This window comes from Dipteris shenzhenensis, chromosome 14 (genome assembly GCF_047967505.1).
Source record: "Dipteris shenzhenensis isolate YYH24624 ecotype China chromosome 14, Dip_SZ_1.0, whole genome shotgun sequence".
NCBI lineage: Eukaryota > Viridiplantae > Streptophyta > Polypodiopsida > Gleicheniales > Dipteridaceae > Dipteris > Dipteris shenzhenensis.
This window is the reverse complement of record NC_141609.1, coordinates 34,316,832-34,337,323: the sequence shown is the minus strand read 5'-3', so window position 1 is coordinate 34,337,323 and position 20,492 is coordinate 34,316,832. Positions and strand designations below refer to the sequence as shown.

General features: G+C 39.6%; 1 pseudogene; it reads right to left on the bottom strand.

Annotated features, from left to right (window-relative positions):
* Positions 1-675: 675 nt before the first annotated feature.
* LOC147894521 (uncharacterized) overlaps positions 676-20,492 on the bottom strand; it is a 37,484-nt pseudogene continuing 17,667 nt past the window's right edge.

The following is a 20,492-nucleotide window of genomic DNA, read 5'->3' as shown; positions in this document are numbered from 1 at the left end:
TAGGGGATCCTCGAGGGGGTTATTCATTGTATGGAACCCTATCACGTGAGTTCACAACATACTCAGTTGTTAGTTATTCCATTTCTTATAGATTTATGTATACATAAAGAATTAAATCAAGGCCTAAAGGCTAATATTTCATAATAAAAAAGTTTCAAAAGTTCCCAACATGCAACATGGAGATTGGTTAGATTGGTGCAACCTAAAATTTTAAAGGATGGGTCATGGTTTGAAATCCTAACCTTGGATAATTGTAGTCTTTATGTTGTGTGAAATGGGTGCAATTTGCCTTATGTGAATGAACAACTGATGATTCTAGGGTTTTTGCTTCAACTCCCTAGTTGGCAGCTAGTGGCAGTTATTTGCCACTAGTTGCTAGTGTGGAAACTTGCCTTGATGTGTTTGACTAGCAACCACATGCTCTCTCTTGTAATTAATGCTACACAACTGAAAATTCTACCCTTGAATAGGTTGTGATTAAAGTCAGTATTCATAGATCAACTGGTCGTGATGGTTTACTACTTGAAATTTAAAGCATTTTTGGGCCTTTATTAGAGATGATAAGGTTGAAATACCAAAGCTAGATGGACTAGTTTCATGAGTTCATGCAAAAAAAAATTGGGCTAGTCTTACAAAACATAACATAAAATGATCTCCAAGAACAAAAATAGCTTTTTATTGGTCTATGCATGGCATGTTGTGCAATAGCATGGATTTCAAAGCATCAAAGCAATGCAAACAATTTCCACAGGTTGTAAGGGAAATTGATGTTGAAATTGGTAGCTTTCTACATAATAGTAGCGTCTAAAGAGTGGAGAGTAGAGATTTTTTGACATACAAAGACAACTATGCACACAATGTAAACAAACACCTACACTACACACCATTGCAAAGAACTAGTGAAAACAACAAACCTCACATGTAGTTCCATTTTTGTTTAGCACACAAGAATAAATAAAACATTTTTCATATTCAAGATGTAGAAGTCACAAAGAGTGTGTGAGAATTAAAAACAACCAATGAATGCTCAAATAGAAAATTAAAAATTGAAGGGAAGTATGAAATCACCCTGCTAGGGGTAGAAGATCCTCATGAGTGATTAACAGATGGAAAATCCATAATAGAAGATATTGTATCTATCAAACAAAGTTCTCCATCAATCACCCCGCAAAAACCATCACTTACATCTCCCGAATTTGAACCACCAAGTGTCTTTGTCACATTGTCTCCCAACATCCCACACTATCGGTAGGAGACATTGGATTTGGTGCATCCGCTTCTACTTGCTCCATTTCACTAGAAGTATGAATGCCATCTGCCTTGTCTAGAGACTACCATCTGCCTTGTCTAGAGAATCTGGCTCAATTGAAGGGATGTCATTGCTCAAGTTTTTGAGAAAATCAAGCAAATCTCGATCAACAGTAGTGGTATTGAACAATTCACCCACCATTGCCAGACACCCAAAAACAAAAGATGTAAGGACTAGTTCAAGTAACATTTGTATATACTCAATCATGTTGTCAAAAATGAAGAAGGAATAACCAGTCATATCTTATACCATTTTGAGGACCCTCATCAACAACAGCTGGTTTCGGCTCATAGCTTTCTTTTTTAGGTGTTTGTAGTTCTGCAATCATCAAGATAGTTGTGAGATATGGAATGACAAAGTATCACACAAGATACTAGTCAAACACAAATCTGATGTGATGCCAAAAATTGATATTTTTTAATTTTCGTGCAATGGCGACGAGCAGCACACATATTTCGTTAATTCCTTCTAGCCCAAAATTTGCCCCAACAAGAGGGATGTCCAGCAGAAAGGGCGTGGGAAATGGTTGAGGATTGAAGGAGAACAAGCTCAAGCAAATTTTTGGGAGAAGAGGGAGAGATGGTGAAGAAGAAGAGGAAGAAGAAGATGATGATGTGGCAGAAATGGGCTCAAGGGGGATCAAATGGCTCTGATACCATGTTGGAATACTGAAACGAAAGAGTAGAGTGGACACAAAATCAGAATACTTGCTTATAGAATGAAGAAGAAAGAGGTACTTAAGTAGGCACCTCATACAAGGTCACTGACCTCACTGATGACCTCAAAGCTCCGCAATCATCTCCTCAATCTACTCCTAGATTCACTCAATCATCCTATGTGGCTTTTCCACCACCTAACTGTGCTTGTGGGCACCTAACTGTGCCTCTAGCACTCACACATAGAAACATAAGGTGTGCCTGAGGCATACACCTTGAGATATCCCAACATATTGCAGGGCGTTGAGTCGGACGTAGATGGCTCCTTAGCATCTTGTAGAGGCAACTTATGGAGGACCTTTGGAAGTCCCGTTTGGGAGGCCGGTCAGTAGCGCACAGCCAGCCCTCTGGCTGTAGAGAAGCGGGCTGTGTGCGGTGGTTGAGCATAGATCGTTGGGCTACCTTTGCAATCAGGAGACGATGCAGACGAGACACTGATGGAGCTGACTATGGAGCAGAAGGCCTGTCATTGGTGATGTCGTGAGCCGGTAAAGTGTTGTTGCTTCGGGACTACCCATAGCTCTGTTGCAGAAAGGAGCACGGTAGGACGGTCTGTTGTCAGAGGGTCGCCCGTGAAGCTATTGTCGGGGGGTCATCCATGGAGCCATTGATGCTGAGAAGCCGCCTTTGCTGGGGAGCCATCATTTTGCGAGTCGAGAGCGCGGAGTAGAGGCCTTGCAGATAGTCGTTGAGGCGGTTAAGGAGCTAGCTATCCATCTGGCTTTCCAAACTACGAGAACTGCGAGTGCTGCTTGCCTTGTGCTGCTTGCCTTGTAGTAGGCCGTGCTTGGTGTTGTAGCAAGAGTTGGAGGGTTGCTCATGCATTGCTAGCTCTCTCAATGAAGCATGTCTCTCAATATGTCTCCCTCTCACAGCAGAAATCTCTATACCTATTTTTCTCACATACACTTGAAGAAGATCACTCTCTGTCACTTTCAATCAAAGAACTCTCATAGTGGAGTTGAATGGACGGAAATCTTTCCAATGAACAAAAATTCTCTACGGAAGTGAACTCTCACAAGAACACTTGAGAACTCTCAATCTCATAATCTCTCTCACACTCTTGATCTCTACCGCAAGGATCTCAATGCCTCAGCGAAAGGCAAGGGAGCTCTGATACCATGATAAAATATGAAGAGGGGAGAGGAGAAGAGTGGAGATAAGGAGAGAGGGCATAGCTAGAGAGCACACCACAAATGACTAACTGTACACTAGATTTAGTTGAAAAAATAGAATATATACAAACCCTTTTAGGGTTAGGGTTAGGGGATCTAATCCTTTTCTTTATAACACTCTATAAGGCTAGTGCTATGCACATATGATCACGTGATGGTGCTATGCACACATGATCACATGATGTTGAGTGTGAACTCTCAACAAATAGTGGCCAAGATGCATGACTCCTTGGCCAGGATGATTTCATTGCACAAGATTGGTTGGTTTGTTTTGACATTGTGCCTAAGAGAGGTTCCAAGGTTAAGTGCAGGACCGTGAGGCCAGAGTTTTGGGCAAAATTCTATACTTTATTTACAACTGTGTACCAAGAATCTCTTGGGAATTATGGTTTGGAGGTCACGAAATCATTTGCAAGGGGGTTTCTCTTTGAACATCTAAAGGGGTCAGTTGATTGGTCATAGTTGCAAATATGGAACCCCACAAGCTGATGCTGAAGTGACAGAGGTGGGAACCTTTCCACTCTGTGAAGGCACCTAACTCTAATCAAATGAAGGGTATGCCTATTGAGGTAGGGGATACACCCACCTCATCAGATTTCCAAAGGTCGAAGAAGAAAATTTTTGCTGCCCTCCCTCTTCCAGACTTGGATAGTGTGCTGGTCCAAGTTTCCAAAATGCATTCCTCAACACTATTAGAGGCTACCTTGCAAGCGGAGGAGAGTGCTATGACAATTGATGTAATCAAGATGGACCAACTGAAGCACACAATTGAGTGGTTGATTAAGACACTTGACAGTTCTTTGGTAGACACAAAATCTATTGATGCTGTGGCCATGGATCAAGCAAAGTTTGACCTGAAAGACATGACAGTAATGTGTGCAGAAGCCTAGATGGAGTTTGTAGAAAACATGTGGGGGAACAAATGTCCTATTTTGTTTAGTGTTCCACCACCTAAGGTGCCATCTATTGATGTTACACATCTAATTCATGTTATATTCATACAGCGTACATAGATAGCTACAACGTGACTTAACATCCAGTACCTTCCATATGGTGCATAGATAGCTACGACTTAAGGAGTAGTGGCCACCATGGTCGCTACCTCATGGTGGCTACAATGCCATGGTAGGTACTACATAGTGCATAGATAGCTATGAGAGTGAAATAGGTAGCTGCCTCCTATCCACCACATGGTGGATACAAGGCTACAACATAGTGATAGCTACCTCATGGTGGATACATAGCTATGACTTGACGTATGGTACCTTCCACATGGTGCATAGATAGCTACGACTTAAGGAGTAATTGTCGCCATGGTAGCTACCTCTTGGTGGCTACAACACCATGGTAGGTACTACATGGTGGATAGATAGCTACAACACAATGGTAGCTACCTATTGTCCACCACATGGTGGATAGATGGCTACAACACAATGGTAGCTACCTCATGGTGGATACATAGCTATGACTTGACATCTGGTACCTTCCACATGGTGCATAGATAGCTATGACATAAGGAGTAGTGGTCACCATGGTAGCTACCTCATGGTGGCTACAACACCATGGTAGGTGGATAGATAGCTATGACACAATGTTAGCTACTCCATGGAATAGATAGCTACCTACTATCCACCACATGGTGGATCGATGGTTACAACACAGTCATAGCTACCTCATGGTGGATAAATAGCTATGACTTGATGTCTGATACCTTCCACATGGTGCATGGATAGCCACGACTTAAGGAGTAGTGGTCACCATGATAGCTACCTCATGGTGACTACAACACCATGGTAGGTACTACATGGTGGATAGATAGCTATGACACAGTGGTAGCTAATCCATGGAATAGGTAGCTACCTACTATCCACCACATTGTGGATAGATGGCTAGAACAGAGTGGTAGCTAAAATTCCTTTTGTCGGTACCTCTTCATGGTGTTTGATTCTGTATATAGCTGTATTTGCCTATAATGACATTGTTACATTCATACTTTTGATTTGGTTGGCAATTAGATTTGTGTTTGACTGGTATCTTGTGTGATACTTTGTCATTCCATATCTCACAACTATCTTGATGATTGCAGAACTACAAACACCTAAAAAAGAAAGCTATGAGCCAAAACCACCTTTTGACAATATGATTGAGTATATACAGATGTTACTTGAAGTAGTCCTTACATCTTTTACTTTTGGGTGTCTGGCAATGGTGGGTGAATCATTCAATACCACTACTGTTGATCAAGATTTGCTTGATTTTCTCAAAAACTTGAGAAATGACATCCCTTCAATTGAGCCAGATTCTCTGGACAAGGCAGATGGTAGTCTCTAGACAAGGCCGATGGCATTCATACTTCTAGTGAAATGGAGCGAGTAGAAGCGGATGCACCAAATCCAATGTCTCCTATCGATAGTGTGGGGGTGTTGGGAGACAATGTGACAAAGACACTTGGTGGTTCAAATTCGGAAGATATAAGTGATGGGGTCCCTTAGCTTTCGAAGAAGACACCTGCTGGTTCAAAATAAAAAATGGAAGCAAGGGGAGCCCTACACTTGCAGAGACCTTGACCTCTTGCGAAAAACAACGAAACAAAAGTTTGGAAGAGGTGAATTAAGTTACCCTTTTCCTTTCTTTGGTAATGATGGATGCATCTTGTGTCCATTTACTAATTGATTGTTCTTGCAGGAGAAACTACCATGACAATTGAACCTACCACAAAGAATGACACTGGTCAAGATGCAAGGGAAGGTGCTACTACTTCCAAGGCCAAAAAACGCTTGCCTTCCTAGTTGTTTTTATCGGAAGCCAGTGTTCTAAAAAATATATATATATCAAAATACTATGGCTACTTTTGGCTTTGTAATATCCCACCAACAATCATTTTCAATGGAATTTTCTATTCTTCAATGTCTTCTCTTCTAGCCCATTATCCAATAAAGTTGTTTTGTGCATTGTAATGTAGCACTTTGACATATGTTCCTTGTACTCCCTATCCTGTACATCATGAATATGTAACCTTGGTTGTACAAGTAGTTGTAAAATAAGGTCATGTGTCTTGATATAGAGATTTATGTTACAGACTATTGCTGGAAATTGCCATGGGGAGTGAAGGGCATGGCAGCTCCTAGATGCTTGCAAGGACAATGGTTTGACTTGGACTTGCATCATGCAGCCGGAGATGTACTATGTGCCATAAAAGCTGCGGCAGTGGGGTGTGATACACATGGCTCACGAGAGAAAGGCAGGGATGCATATTAGCAAAGCAATGAACAAGAAGGGAGTATTGAGGATTCCTCAGAAGGCACATAGTTTTTTGCACGAGAGTTTTCCTGGAAGTTGCCACGGGGACTGAGGCATGGCAATGGTCCTAGACTCTTACAAGGACCAAGGTTTTAGCTTACACATGTTGCCTGAATGCGGAGATGTACTTAGTGCCATAAAATCTATGGCTATTGGGTGTGATCCACCATGCACATGAGAGGGAGGCATGGCCGCATATCGTCCAAAGAATGAACTTGAAGCAATTATTGTGGATTCCCTAGAAATCTCACCAAAGAGTAAATGAGAAGTAAGTGATCAGGATTCCCCACAAGGCACACTTGCAGTTGTGGAAAGGAGACTTGCTCATATTGCGAATGTCGATGAAATTCAGGAGTAGAGTGTGGCAGCACTTGTTGAACTCTCAAAAAGACTATTCACATTATAGCCCCTAAAGTTCTAGTTCTGGATATGAATGGTTTACTTTTGCTAAGGTACGGACAAATTCGAGGCGTGAAGGAGAAGTTGATTTCACGGAAGGTGCATTAAATACAAGGTTCACGATCTAAAGAAGCAATTCCACAAAAGCCATGCCATCACTTACATCATCCGGCCTGCTATGGAGTAGTTTGTTCATTCTTACTCTAGCGAGTTTATTCTATGCTTATGGTCATCTTGCATGAAAAATAATATTCAATGCACATTAAAAGATTGCTTTGAGAACTTGCGTCCAAGTATTTGGAGCGATATCTTATCACACAGGATAATTGCATGGAGGCATCTTTCACACTCGCACAAGTGTCGAGCTTTCCTCAAAGGGACCACGACAAGCCATTCATCATGAAACGTGTGTAGGACTTGATTGTGAGGCATCATGAGTGGAGAACATACGTGGTGTTACTAGTTGATGACACCAAGTACAAGAACATGATGAATTTATCTTGGTCAATGATTTGTCCGACATCGCTCGACCCAATGGATGATGAGTAGGACCCTTTCCTCCTCACCAATGCTCTATTGTGATGGCTGCTTAAATGGAAAGAAGTAGAAGATCCAAGAGAATATGTACAACAGAATATGCTATGTAATGAAAAGGATATGGAGTCCATGTATGTAACGAAGCATTGGCAAGACTTGGAGTCATGTCACAATGTAACGAAAAAGATTACAATCTGTTGATACATTTTGTAATTAATTTTTGATACACCCTTCTGGGGACTATGTGATCCAAGGCAATGTATTTCACTTATGCATGAATAAATGGTGTTTTTTTAGTATTCTATCAACATGTGGTATTTAATATTCTCTTGAAAAAGTGTGTGTTGCATGGTTATGCACAACTGATTGAAAGATTGAGAATTCTAGAATCTTTGGATTGTTTGTGTACATGCTTTTTTTGGAAGGGGTTTGAGTTAGTCAATCAGTTAATTAGCTAGTAGATACCATCATAAAAGAGAGATGAATTTATGCCAGGTGGTTCCTAGCAGTCGAGTTGTAGGTAGCTACCATCACTTAATGTTTGCCAGGTGGTAGCTACCACCTTAATAGAGAGCATAATGTTTTCTAGGTGGTAACTACCAACATAACAGGTGGTAGCACCACCACAATAATTTTACCCAAGTGGTAGCAAGGCATAAAATAGTTGGTAGCTAGCATCATGAGAGAGATAACCTACTCTGGGGTAAATTAATAGCAACCACATACAATGACATTGCTCACAATATTGACCCTCTTTTTTGACACTAGGGTAGCATGAGGCACATTGACTCCTTGCACCTAAATGTGGATGCCTAGTCATCATAAATGTGTAAACCTATTATGCATTAAGTGCCCCATTTTCACGTCTTGCAAATGAGATCAATGTCATGAAAAGAACCAACCAAAATAGAGAACAAAATGTATTTCATTTAATGGAAGTTAATAAGCAAGTAAGCGATAGCCTACACTTGTTCCTATTTCTAATCTCTGCTAACTTCTTGGATTATGTGATAGCATTGTATTACATGATGCTTGTTCTACATATCAAATGGAATGTTGTTATAAATAGCTTCATACACTTTAGAGGACAATACATATCTTCTCACACATCCTTCCTGCTCATTTGGAAACATGATAGCTCTAACAAGGTGGGACTCGATGAAGACTTCAAGCTCCAACCTTAGAAGCTTGTACTCATGTGGATTTCCTTGAGTTTGCTTGTAGCAAAATCCCCTGATCACAAATGAGCCTCGACCACAAACATTCCCCCATGCATCTTTAAGTGGAATGTTTGTCTTTTCCTTCCCGTGTGTGCATGTTAGAATATATAAATCCACAAGCTCATCATTGTGAACAAGAGGAGCTATAATAGCAAAATTATCACCAACACAAAGTGTATCACTCAAGGCATCATGGTGTCCTTCAAATGTTGGATCATCAGTTTCGTCCTCATCTTCAATGATATTCTCTGAGGGTTGTAGGGTAACATACTCCCAAAAGGGCACGTGTGATGTATTGGAACACCTCCTCCATTTGCCCTATATGCAGGCACTATAAAAACACAAAAATTGCTTGCACCTTAAAGCTGTTCCATTTGTTAAAGAATAGCCCAACACACAATGCAACTCACGCAAATCAGGCACATCTTTACAATCCCAATTCCTGCTTCTGTCCACATCACCTTCCTTGATTTCCCAAAACACTCAGGTAATGGGTCGAGCCTTTGAGGGGTATGTGGCATCAGCCCCTTTGGACAATGTCTCTCTCTTAGAAATAACACCACTTCCTTTGCACATTGGAGCTTTGCACCATTTGGCTTTAGTTGCTCATGAGTGAGATGCCTTTTAAGAGTAGCCCCTGCACCATCATGTTCACCCTTTTGATGTCCTAAACCAAAAAAATTATGTGACATTTTCGTTGCTGTTATGGTGCCATATCGAGCAACAATTGTGAGGTTGCTCCATCTGACCACACCCAATGTTCATTGACCTGAATGCCTTGATCTTTCAACCATTTATAATGGAGCATAAAGCAATGCTGAACAAAAAGAGTGTCATGCATCCTATCATCAGATATATAAAAGTGATAGTATTTGTGGACAATGCCTACAACACGCACATACGTAATTTGGACAAAGATTGTAACTTGGTTGGAGTGCCAATGCATGGATTGGATCTCATTTTGTTCTTCAAAAGTGTAGTTTTCTGCAAAATCCATGACAAATACCACCACTTCTTCGAGGAAGCAAACAAGACACTCCTTGAGTTGCTCTGCCTACCATTTGTAGACAAAGTTATGCTTTATAAACTTGTTTAAGTGGTCCTTAAACATTACAAAAGCTCCCTGCATTGCATCTCTTTGAATGAAAGAACTTTCCTTTTTAAAATTTTCCCATCAACCGTGGTTCCAACTTGGACATCCTCAAATATCTTTATAGAGACTGTACAAGTAGTAAATGATTCCTCCCTTGGGCAACATGCCATTTTTTTGCTCCACATGAAGAGCATTGTGCCATCATGCACTTAAGAGCATGGTAGCTAGCACAGATTGCTTTCGAGAAATGGACAGATTCCCAAAGCATAGTTGTGCTTGCAAAATCTGCTCCATGCACACCAAAAGAGACCTGTCGTCGTAAGTGGTTTACAACATCCTTCAAAAAAGACATCTACACATGTGTGATGCAGCAGCAAGTGTACTGATCCTTAAGCTTACGTACAAAGTAAGGCTTCAACTTCTCAAAGGCCCTTTGGTGAATTTGTACCTCCAGGTGGCTCTGCTTGAAGGTAGGAAAGAACTCGACCTACATTAAACATATTAGTTTGTTATTACTCGTTAAACATATTAGTTTGTTGGTAATTGTTAAATTTATTGGGAAACATTAATAGATAGGGAGTTTCAAGTTTTTATGTGACAACCAAAAGGAAAAAAGGGATACTTCTCTTGTTGTTGTATGTACTGGCCATTGTTCTGCTAGTGGCAAGAAGTTGTTTGTAGATAGGGAAGTACCACTATGCTAGTGCCACCAACAAGCACAAGAGTAGCTACTGTTCTATCATGCAAATTGAATATTTGTAACCTGAATTAAGTGCCATGTATTGAGTGAAAATACGTACTCAATCAATGTAGCTGATGAAAGCATATCCTACATTACATTTTTTAATAAGCATTGAATCTTGAGTGTAGCATGTTCCATCCAAAAATGTTCAATCTGGTCACCTTTGGAGATGTCCAGATAAACCCTTTAGTCACCATACTTCACAGCTGACTTTGTTTCTGATTACCAACTAAATTGTATTCCTAAGTTATGGTTACTCTCGCTCTATGGCAACAAGTGGTGACTTCCACTCAAAAAATTACCTTGCTTAGTGGCATCAAGTGGTAGCTTCCACTCAAATAATTGCCTCTCTTAGAGGAAACAAGTGGTAGCTTCCACTAAAATAATTGCCTTGCTTAGTGGCAGCAAGTGGTAGCTTCAACTCAAATAATTACCTACTACATGGTAGCTACCGCACAATCATTCGGTAGCTACCACATATGGATTTAATGGATTGGTAGCTCTCTTGGCATTGTCTCCAGTGGTAGAAATTGATAGCTACTAGTGGCAATTGGTAGCAAGTGCTAGCAAGGGCTACATTTCTGTTGCTCTAGCTTAGTGGCAGCAAGTGGTAGAAAGTGCTACATTTCTATTGCTCTCACTTAGTGGTAGCAAGTGGTAGCTTCCACTCAAGTAATTGCCTGCTCTTGGTTAATGGTAGCAAATGGTATCTTCCACTCTATCAATTGGCCACCACCCATGGTAATGGCAGCAATGGGTGCCTAATGACATCTATCATGCCAATTAGTGGTGGCTATCATTTGCTACAAGAACAAGAGCACTCATACTTTTTAACATATGTGGTAGCTACTACTCAATTATTTCTTAACCACTTATAGAGATCCTACTTGAGTACTACTGATAGCACTCGGTAGCTAAGTGCCAGTAATGGATGCCTAATGATAGATACCAATTCATTTAGTGGTGTCTATGATTTGCTACAACAATCATATCACTCATAGTTAATAGACATGGTAGTTAGTAGGTAGTTATTACATAACCACCACTTAATTAACTGTAACTTGAGTGCTACTGGCAGCACTTGGTAGCTAATCACATCATTCAGTAACTAGTCATATTAAGTCCTAGCAATTGAAGCAATGGTAGCCACATGTAGCTACCCAAAGTCAGAGCAGTGATTGACTTATAACACAATAGTAATGAATAGATACTTATTCTCAGAAAGTTGCAATAGTGAGGAGAAGTCATTTTTTCTTTTGCAGAGAAATGACGGTATTTGTATTTATAATTCCTCAATGGTCATAACATTCAGTACACATTGCATACAGGGTACTCTTCCAAGAGAACCAAAAAACCAAAATAGTAGAAGCAACCTGAAGTGTAGCAATTTTGAGTCGCATGGTCTAATATCTTCAGATGAGCACAAGCCAAGCCACATCTAGCTTGAGGTTCCTAGCAATCTTGTTGATGGACTCATCATACTCTGATAATTTTCACAGTTTATTGAGCCACCATTCTCTTAAGTTTTGCAATCTTTGTGCCTACAATCAGAAGCTTTTACTATGCACCCAAATTTGTTTGGCATCGAAAGCACAGTGCTACATTAGAAAGAGCCAAATACAAACAACGATTCCAAGAAATTATTGTCACTTGTCGATAAGCTAAACAATCTCTTACCACATTTTTTGCATGCCTACATTTTCAATGTTTTTGGCCAAAATGCCTTCGAAGCTCGTGTCTCTAGCATGGAGTTTCACTACACAAGGAAATAATGGTAAGTTTTACAAAATGAACTAGCTGAATAGAAATGTGCAAACCTCTCATTTTGATGTTGTCCCAAGAGAATGCTACTAATGATGTTGCCGTGGACACCAATTCGTAGTGGAGAGGTCTTGGAGAGGGAACATTGTGTTGAGAGGGAATAGTGTGCGGTGGATGTGTAGAGAGAACAGATAAATCCGAGAGACAAATCACGTCTAAGAGAGAGCTCATGTGTGTGAGAGAGAGATCTAAGCTGTAAATGCAGATGCAGGGAGAGAATCCCCAACTGAGAACAATTTAAACCACGAGGCAGAGAATTCATACCTTGCTGGTAGCTTTCCACGTGGTCAAAGCTATACATAATAGATTCCCTTTTCCAATTGCATGGCTTTCCCTGTACCAAGTAGCAATGCGGTGACCACCACTTTGCTTGTGATGTTCGAGACACAGCTACTCTCAAGTCAACATAATCGTGCATACACCCACATCAATTGCCCAAGCTTTCTTTGGGTCCAATCTTAACTGTTATACCAAGCCCAAAGTTAAGCATGATTGACACATCTATCCATTACATAAACAAGCGGATCACAAACACTCTAGCAACAAATGCAACTCACTTGAACTTGACAATCATGGAAAGTAATACACACAAGCACTACAAGAGCTAGAGAATCAGTTATAAGAGGTTGGAAACACTAAGAATTCCCCTCATGTCTGCATCCACTGATGAAAGAAGGCATGCTTCTCTAGCCCTTTTGCCTCCTCCTCCATGGAGTTCTAAAATTTTGATCTCACAGAAGGACTCAGCAGGAACTTGTTTAAAGATAGTATTAAAAGCCCAAGATGTGATTCCTTTATTCTTGGACCCTTAGTATGGGTTCACTTGCCACACACCATCTAGGTTTTAAAATCTTAGGGAGGTCTATAATAAGTTCACCCTTCTTTTGAAATGTTAGAAATTCTTAGTCATGAAAACCTTTAAATTTCATTTAAATATGTAAGAAAATTGTATCTTCATAAGTTGAGTAGTGATTCCAAATACCAAAATTTTGATTTCTACTTTACAAAATTTTACCATTCTTTAGAAGAGAAAAATGCCTTCTGTAGCCTTCAAAATTTGAGTATTGGGTGAGAAGGCAAATTAAATTAAAAATTTAGGTTTTCTTAGGCTTTTAGCAAGGTTAGGGATACTTAGGTAGGCGATATTATAACAATTATGCAGTATATTCTCAATAGAATTATCAGGTCTTCATTATTCAACGTTGTTATTTATAAATTGAACAACTCCATTATTTACAAAGTTGAATGACACATTGCATATTCAAAAAAATCTTTACATAATTGTTGGTATACTTCATGCAATGCAAGTAATCAAAATAGATCTTGTAATGGGAGAGCTTTGCACTCTTGTACCAATTTTTCCATAGCAATGAAACATGGATGGAATATTACATGTGTGTGCATGCCACTTGCCATCCAATGACATCTTTTCCCATATTTAAAGTATTTTGCAAGAAGTTTTCATTCTAGATCACTTGAAGGGGCAATTTATCATTACTCACTTTGTGATAAAAAAAGAGCAAATCGTTGTAGAATTGAACCTGTGTTCTTAGTTGACTAAGATTTTATATGTTCCATTGGAAGGAATATTCCTTCACATTTGCGGGGTGATTGATGGAGAACTTTTTTTAATGGATACAATATCTTCTATTATGGATTTTCCATCTGTTAATCACTCATGAGGATCTTCTACCCCTAGCAGGGTGATTTCATACTTCCCTTCAATTTTTAATTTTTTATTTGAGCATTCATTGGTTGTTTTTAATTCTCACACACTCTTTGTGACTTCTACATCTTGAATATGAAAAATTTTTTATCTATTCTTGTGTGCTAAACAAAAATGGAACTGCATGTGAGGTTTGTTGTTTTCACTAGTTCTTTGCAATGGTGTGCAGTGTAGGTGTTTGTTTACATCGTGTGCATAGTTGTCTTTGTATGTCAAAAAATCTCTACTCTCCACTCTTTAGATGCTACTATTAATGTAGAAAGCTACCAATTTCAACATCAATTTCCCTTACAACTTGTGGAAATTGTTTGCATTGCTTTGATGCTTTGAAATCCATGCTATTGCACAACATGCCATGCATAGACCAATAAAAAGCTATTTTTGTTCTTGGAGATCATTTTATGTTATGTTTTGTAAGACTAGCCCAATTTTTTTTTTGCATGAACTCATGAAACTAGTCCATCTAGCTTTGGTATTTCAACCTTATCATCTCTAATAAAGGCTCAAAAATGCTTTAAATTTCAAGTAGTAAACCATCACGACCAGTTGATCTATGAATACTCACTTTAATCACTTCAAGGGTAGAATTTTCAGTTGTGCAGCATTAATTACAAGAGAGAGCATGTGGTTGCTAGTCAAACACATCAAGGCAAGTTTCCACACTAGCAACTAGTGGCAAACAATTGCCACTAGCTGCCAACTAGGGAGTTGAAGCAAAAACCCTAGAATTATCAGTTGTTCATTCACATAATGCAAATTGCACCCATTTTACACAACATAAAGACTACAATTATCCAAGGTTAGGATTTGAAACCATGACCCATACTTTAAAATCTCCATGTTGCATGTTGGGAACTTTTGAAACTTTTTTATTATGAAATATTAGCCTTTAGGCCTTGATTTAATTCCTTATGTATACATAAATCTATAAGAAATGGAATAACTAACAACTGAGTCTGTTGTGAACTCATGTGGTAGGGTTCTATATAATGAACAACCCCCTCGAGGATCCCCTAGACCTAAGCTCTCAAGCACCCATGCTAGGACTTGGAGCCTCTAGACCATGCTCAGACATAAGTCTTGTGTTCCTAGTTAAGCCTCTGATTCATGCTCTAATTTAGCCTTTGAGTTGGCATTGGGGAACATGTGTATAGAGACATATGGTATAGTTTGAGTCCACTTCCACCTTTGCTCTAAAGGGGGGATCTTCAAGATGTGTGGGAGCTTCATGTGTGACTACATGTGTACTTCTATGTGTGCTTGTGTGTGTGAATGACCATGTGTGATCATTAGGTGTGATTGGGTTTGGTCATAGGTAGATCTTAAGAGATTCTTGGATCTGAGTCAAGTGATTATAGGGTATAAGATACTCTAGATTGATATCATATGTCATGTCACCAGATCTTTGTACTCAAGCCTACTTAAGGCTCTCTACTCATGAATAAATGGTGTTTGCATTGTGTCCATCTTAATCATACTTTGCCACCCTTGGCTTATTGCCATTCAATAATCACCAATGCAATCAGTCTTGAAGTATACTTAAAATATTTAAATGGAAACTTTGAAACATTGGGTGATACCTTACAATGTGACATTTTTTATATGCAAGAACATAGAACTCTTTGGGATCAAGATGAAATTGTTCCAAAGATATACTTTCAAGATATCAAGAAAACTTATTCTGATGGAAAAAAGTTTAGATATTGTCTTGCCCAAAGAAGTATTAGTAGCAGTTGCTAGATTCAAGGGCTATGCGCAGAACCTTCTTTGTATGGTGGAGGTAATTAAGTTGACATGTGAATGTGTCATTCAAAATGCAATAGATAGTATATCAAATCCATAAGTTCATGCAATGGATAGTACATCAAATCCATAGGTTCATAATGCTATCAATTGGGGGTCAGCTTTCTTGAAATTAAATGTTCCTAAGATAGCTTCCTTCAAAGTGGTGGAAGATACAAAAAGTATTATCATACGAAAAGAAATACACAAAAGGGCTCCAAATTAAGAAATTGTTGCAGTTTGGAAGACTACCATAGTAATATGATGATAGGTTGAGGACATTATAATAAGTGATGTTCACACAAAAAAGGTTGCCTATGTTGGGACAAGTGAACATGCTCATTGGTATCGAAGACTCATCTTGTGTGGAGCTTGTGTGGCAATTGACTCAAGCATGATCACTGGTATAGAAGAATTATATTGTGTTGCAAGTGACTCAAACATGTTCACTCTTATATAAGACGGGGGAAATCTTTTGGTGAGCTTTTTAATGTGAGCTTTTTTACCATTTCCTTTGTTTTTGCGAGCTTTTTTTAGAAATCCATACATGTTTTTGTTATAAGAAAGATGGGGAGGTTAGAAAGAGGGGGAGAGAATATAGGATATGTTCATTTTCATAGCATGTGGGAGGGGTGGAAAAGTGTATACTATGCACAAGGGGGGGGAGGATATGAGTGGCAGTAGGAGGCAAAAAATTATGGAAGATATGTCCATATTCAAAGTAGAAGGGAGGAACTATGGGAGATATGTACATTTTAAAAGTGTATAATTTGAAACTTTTGACCTCATATTTGGATTCCTCGTCGAATTCCGGTCATTTTGAGTACCAACATGACCATATTCTGATAAAAATTGGAAAAATGGTGTTTTTGTCATTTTGGCCTGTTTGGGGCCTGTTTTGAGTCTGCACTTGTTTGGGGCCTGTTTTGAGTCTGCGCTAGCGCAGACTCAAAACAGGCCCCAAACAGGCCAAAATGACAAAAACACCATTTTTTCAATTTTTATCAGAATATGGTCATGTTGGTACTCAAAATGACCGGAATTCGACGAGGAATCCAAATAGAGGTCAAATCTATCAAATTATACACTTTGAAAATAAACAAATTTCCCACATGCTCTCCCTTCCCCTTTACATTTAGTACATGAACATAACTTTCACATTCCTCATCCTCTCTCTCCTCCTTGCACTCCTCTTTGCATACCTTATAAGTTCCCCCTCTACGTTCTCCACTATGATAATGAATATATGTTCCAACTCCCCTCCCCTCCCTTCTCCATGCCACCTTACCCATGTGCCCGTGCCTCCCCCTTTCCTTTATCTCCCCTCCCCCCCCTCTCTCCTCTTAACTGCAACCACAACCCAAACTTTCAACCCACCCCACTCCATGACCCCCCCCCCTCTCTCTCTCTCAGGTGAATGAAAAGCTCGCAATATTCATGAAAATTGAAAAAAAGCTCATGACAAAAAGCTCACCAAAAAATCACACCAAGACAAGACTTGTCTTGTGCTGAGATTGACAAGATGGCACCACAAAAGAAAATAAATGAAGCGATTAATGGGTAAGTCATGCAATAACAACAATTGATAATATTAATAATAATGGGTGAGATGTTCTCACTAGAGTGGGGGTAAAAGATTGGAGAATCATGTAAGACTTTGATGTTAGTTCTAATGTTCTTACTAGCATGGGGCATATAGACACTAAACGTCTAGAAAGGGAGCGTAAGGGGAATGTGAATGAGAGATGAAAATATGGGAGAATGAGAGAAAAGATGTCAATAAGACCATATATATATATATATATATATATATATATATAGTTCACAAGGAGGATACAAGTCACAAGGATGTCTTACACACTCATGTATAAGGTTATAAATAGGAAAATGGAAGAGTCCACTTGTCATACACTAAGCTCTCTACTTCCAAGTGTCCCGCACATAAGGAGGTGATTATAACCAATTGCCACTTATCCTACACTAAGCCCTCTACCTCCAAGTGTCTCACATGCAAGGAGTGATTACAACCAATTGCCACATAGAAACCACATGTTACTTAGGTCTATCACATGATTAAAACCTTAGACACCCACTCCACCTAGGTCTACATAGCTCTAATGTGGTATTTGGATGCTATGATCAAATAATTCTTAACACTCTGCCTTGACTTAGAATCCATACCATATAGGTTGTTCTTTGATCAGGAGATTTCTAAGGACTCACTTAGGATTGTTTAAACATAAAGAAAAGTAAAATCACATAGTTTACATTATACTTTTAGCCTTGGCAAGGTTGGATTCATGGTTGGATGATGTATCTTTGTGATTAATGTCTCGTTGCTTTTTATGGTACTACTTAATGAAATGTGGAATTTGTTCGCAATAGTAGCACATATGAGGATTCTTCACAAAGGGTGCATGCTCACCTTGATGCTTACTTTCTTCATCTTCCAAAGAGCTTGCATATTTCTATTTTTCTTTCCATTCTTCTTACTTGAAGGTCTCCTCCAAATAAGAGCGATAGCATCACTGTGTTAAAGTAGATTGATTTGAAAGTGAAAATACACTTGGCTCATAAGAATTAGGCATGCTTGCAAGAAGACTAAACACAACTTTGTTGTCACTTATAGTCACCTAGCACCAACAAGTCGATCCACCAAGGCACATATACTTTTGAATATGTTTAGCTATTTTCACACCGCAAACCACATAGATTTCAAATATGTTTAGCCACTTTCACACCTTTATTCATCTTGCGGCAATATAGGTTCTTCCTAAGAAAAGATCATGAGACAGCATCTACTTAACCAAAAACACTCAAAGTTTTTCAAAAGCTTCATGTGAAGAATGTTAGAGTTAGCTCAAATGTCCACCTCTCATGTAACCCACCAATATTCTGTGTACCCAATGTTGTAAGGCCCCCATATGAGGAGAAGCCATGATGGGTATCGGATATTGGGAGGGATCCCCAGTTTAGACACTGGAAGGGGTCTTAGAGTAGACCAGATGGTTATGAGACGGCTTAGGAGCCAAGAGTAGATACCCGTTCTGCAAAAAGGGGGGGTTCGGGGGGGCGATAGCCCCCCCGATAGCAGGGGGTCCGAGGGACGCAGGCCCCCGGTGGGGGTCTGGGGGCAAAGCCCCCCAGCGGCAGGGTTCAGGGGCTGCCGGTAGCCCCAGGCCCGACGGTATGACCTATGCGCGATCCTTCATCTGCCCGCCGGCATGTTTTCTGAAGGGTCGGCTGGTCTTCCAGGCCGACTGTCTATTAGGCCGACTGCCTATTACAAGGCCGACCGTCAACCACTTACACTATATAAGTGGCCACCCCCTATCATCATATCACCAGTTCTTCACGCTCATAGTCCTCCGTCCAGCATCTGTCTAGATCACCATCGAAGCTCTGTCTGTAGAGCGCACGGGTGGACAGCCAACCATCAGTTGTATCAGCAGTTTGGTATATCAAAATTTTTGTATTCTCTCCAGCTTTCCATCGTGTACTTGCGTTTTGTTGTTATCTTCCGCTGCGTACTATTTTCTTACAAAGAACTTGTCAAAGCTACTTGATCTATTTGGGAATCTGCCAATCTAGAGATAACAAAGTCGAGTGCCTTCACATACATCATCATACAAGTCACCGAGTCTTTAGGGCAATGAGCATATGACTTCTTGTCACCTCTAGATACTATCGCACATATGTCCACATGATTAAGCCCATCTTTATCTTCATAGACCAAGTATGGTACTTAATTCTGTCAAATCAATCCTTCTTGTCAAAGTATTGTCCTTTGAGAGACATGAACCTTGACCCACTCATCACCAAGATGATGATTGTAATCAATTGCACAAGGATCTTCACTTAGGAGAGTGATATTTTTTATGATATTGAGAAAATACAAGGAACTTAGAGGTCTTCCACCAAGAAGGTCTCACAAAGAAATATTCTTCACAAAACTTTTGGATGACTTTAAAAACATGAACAAAAGATCCAATTAGCTATATAGATGACTATGCAATTGAGCCTTGGAAGGGGACTTAAGAGGGGCAAAAATTCAATTGTTGCATGTAGAGAAAACAAGCCTCCTCTTCACGATCTATTGCACTATGCCTATTCTTGGCTCTTCTCCTTTGTCGAACACAAATCTTGTTCTCACAACTTTGTTTCAGCTCATGCTCTAAAGTTGCCCGACCATCTCTCGCAATTGCTAGTTGAATTTATGTAGTTACAGCAGACAGTTGGACATTTTATCTATATGATTGTTTTGCTCCCAAGCCCTTGTTTCTTGTCATATAGCTACTTCAATAGCCCCTTGATGATGTCTACAAGCTACTACATAGTCCTCCATGGTCACTTCAGTCGTAGGTGTTTATCTATAGAAGCTTAGTCCTCCATGGTCACTTCAGTCGTAGGTGTTTATGTATAGAAGCTTTATGATATTAACTCTTTGTCCATCGTTAATTTGATTCAGTAGATTGCGAGATATCTAGGTAGCTCTATTTGAATAGGTGGTTGTAACTTCACCTCTTCTCAACCATTTGTTAACCATTTGTTTAGTAGTGCATGTCACTCATTTCTATTGCAAGTCATTGCACTACTGCTATTTGGTTATTGCAAATGATTTCTAGGCTATGTTCGTTGTCTTACAATCATCATTTCTTCTTGCCTTTTTTGT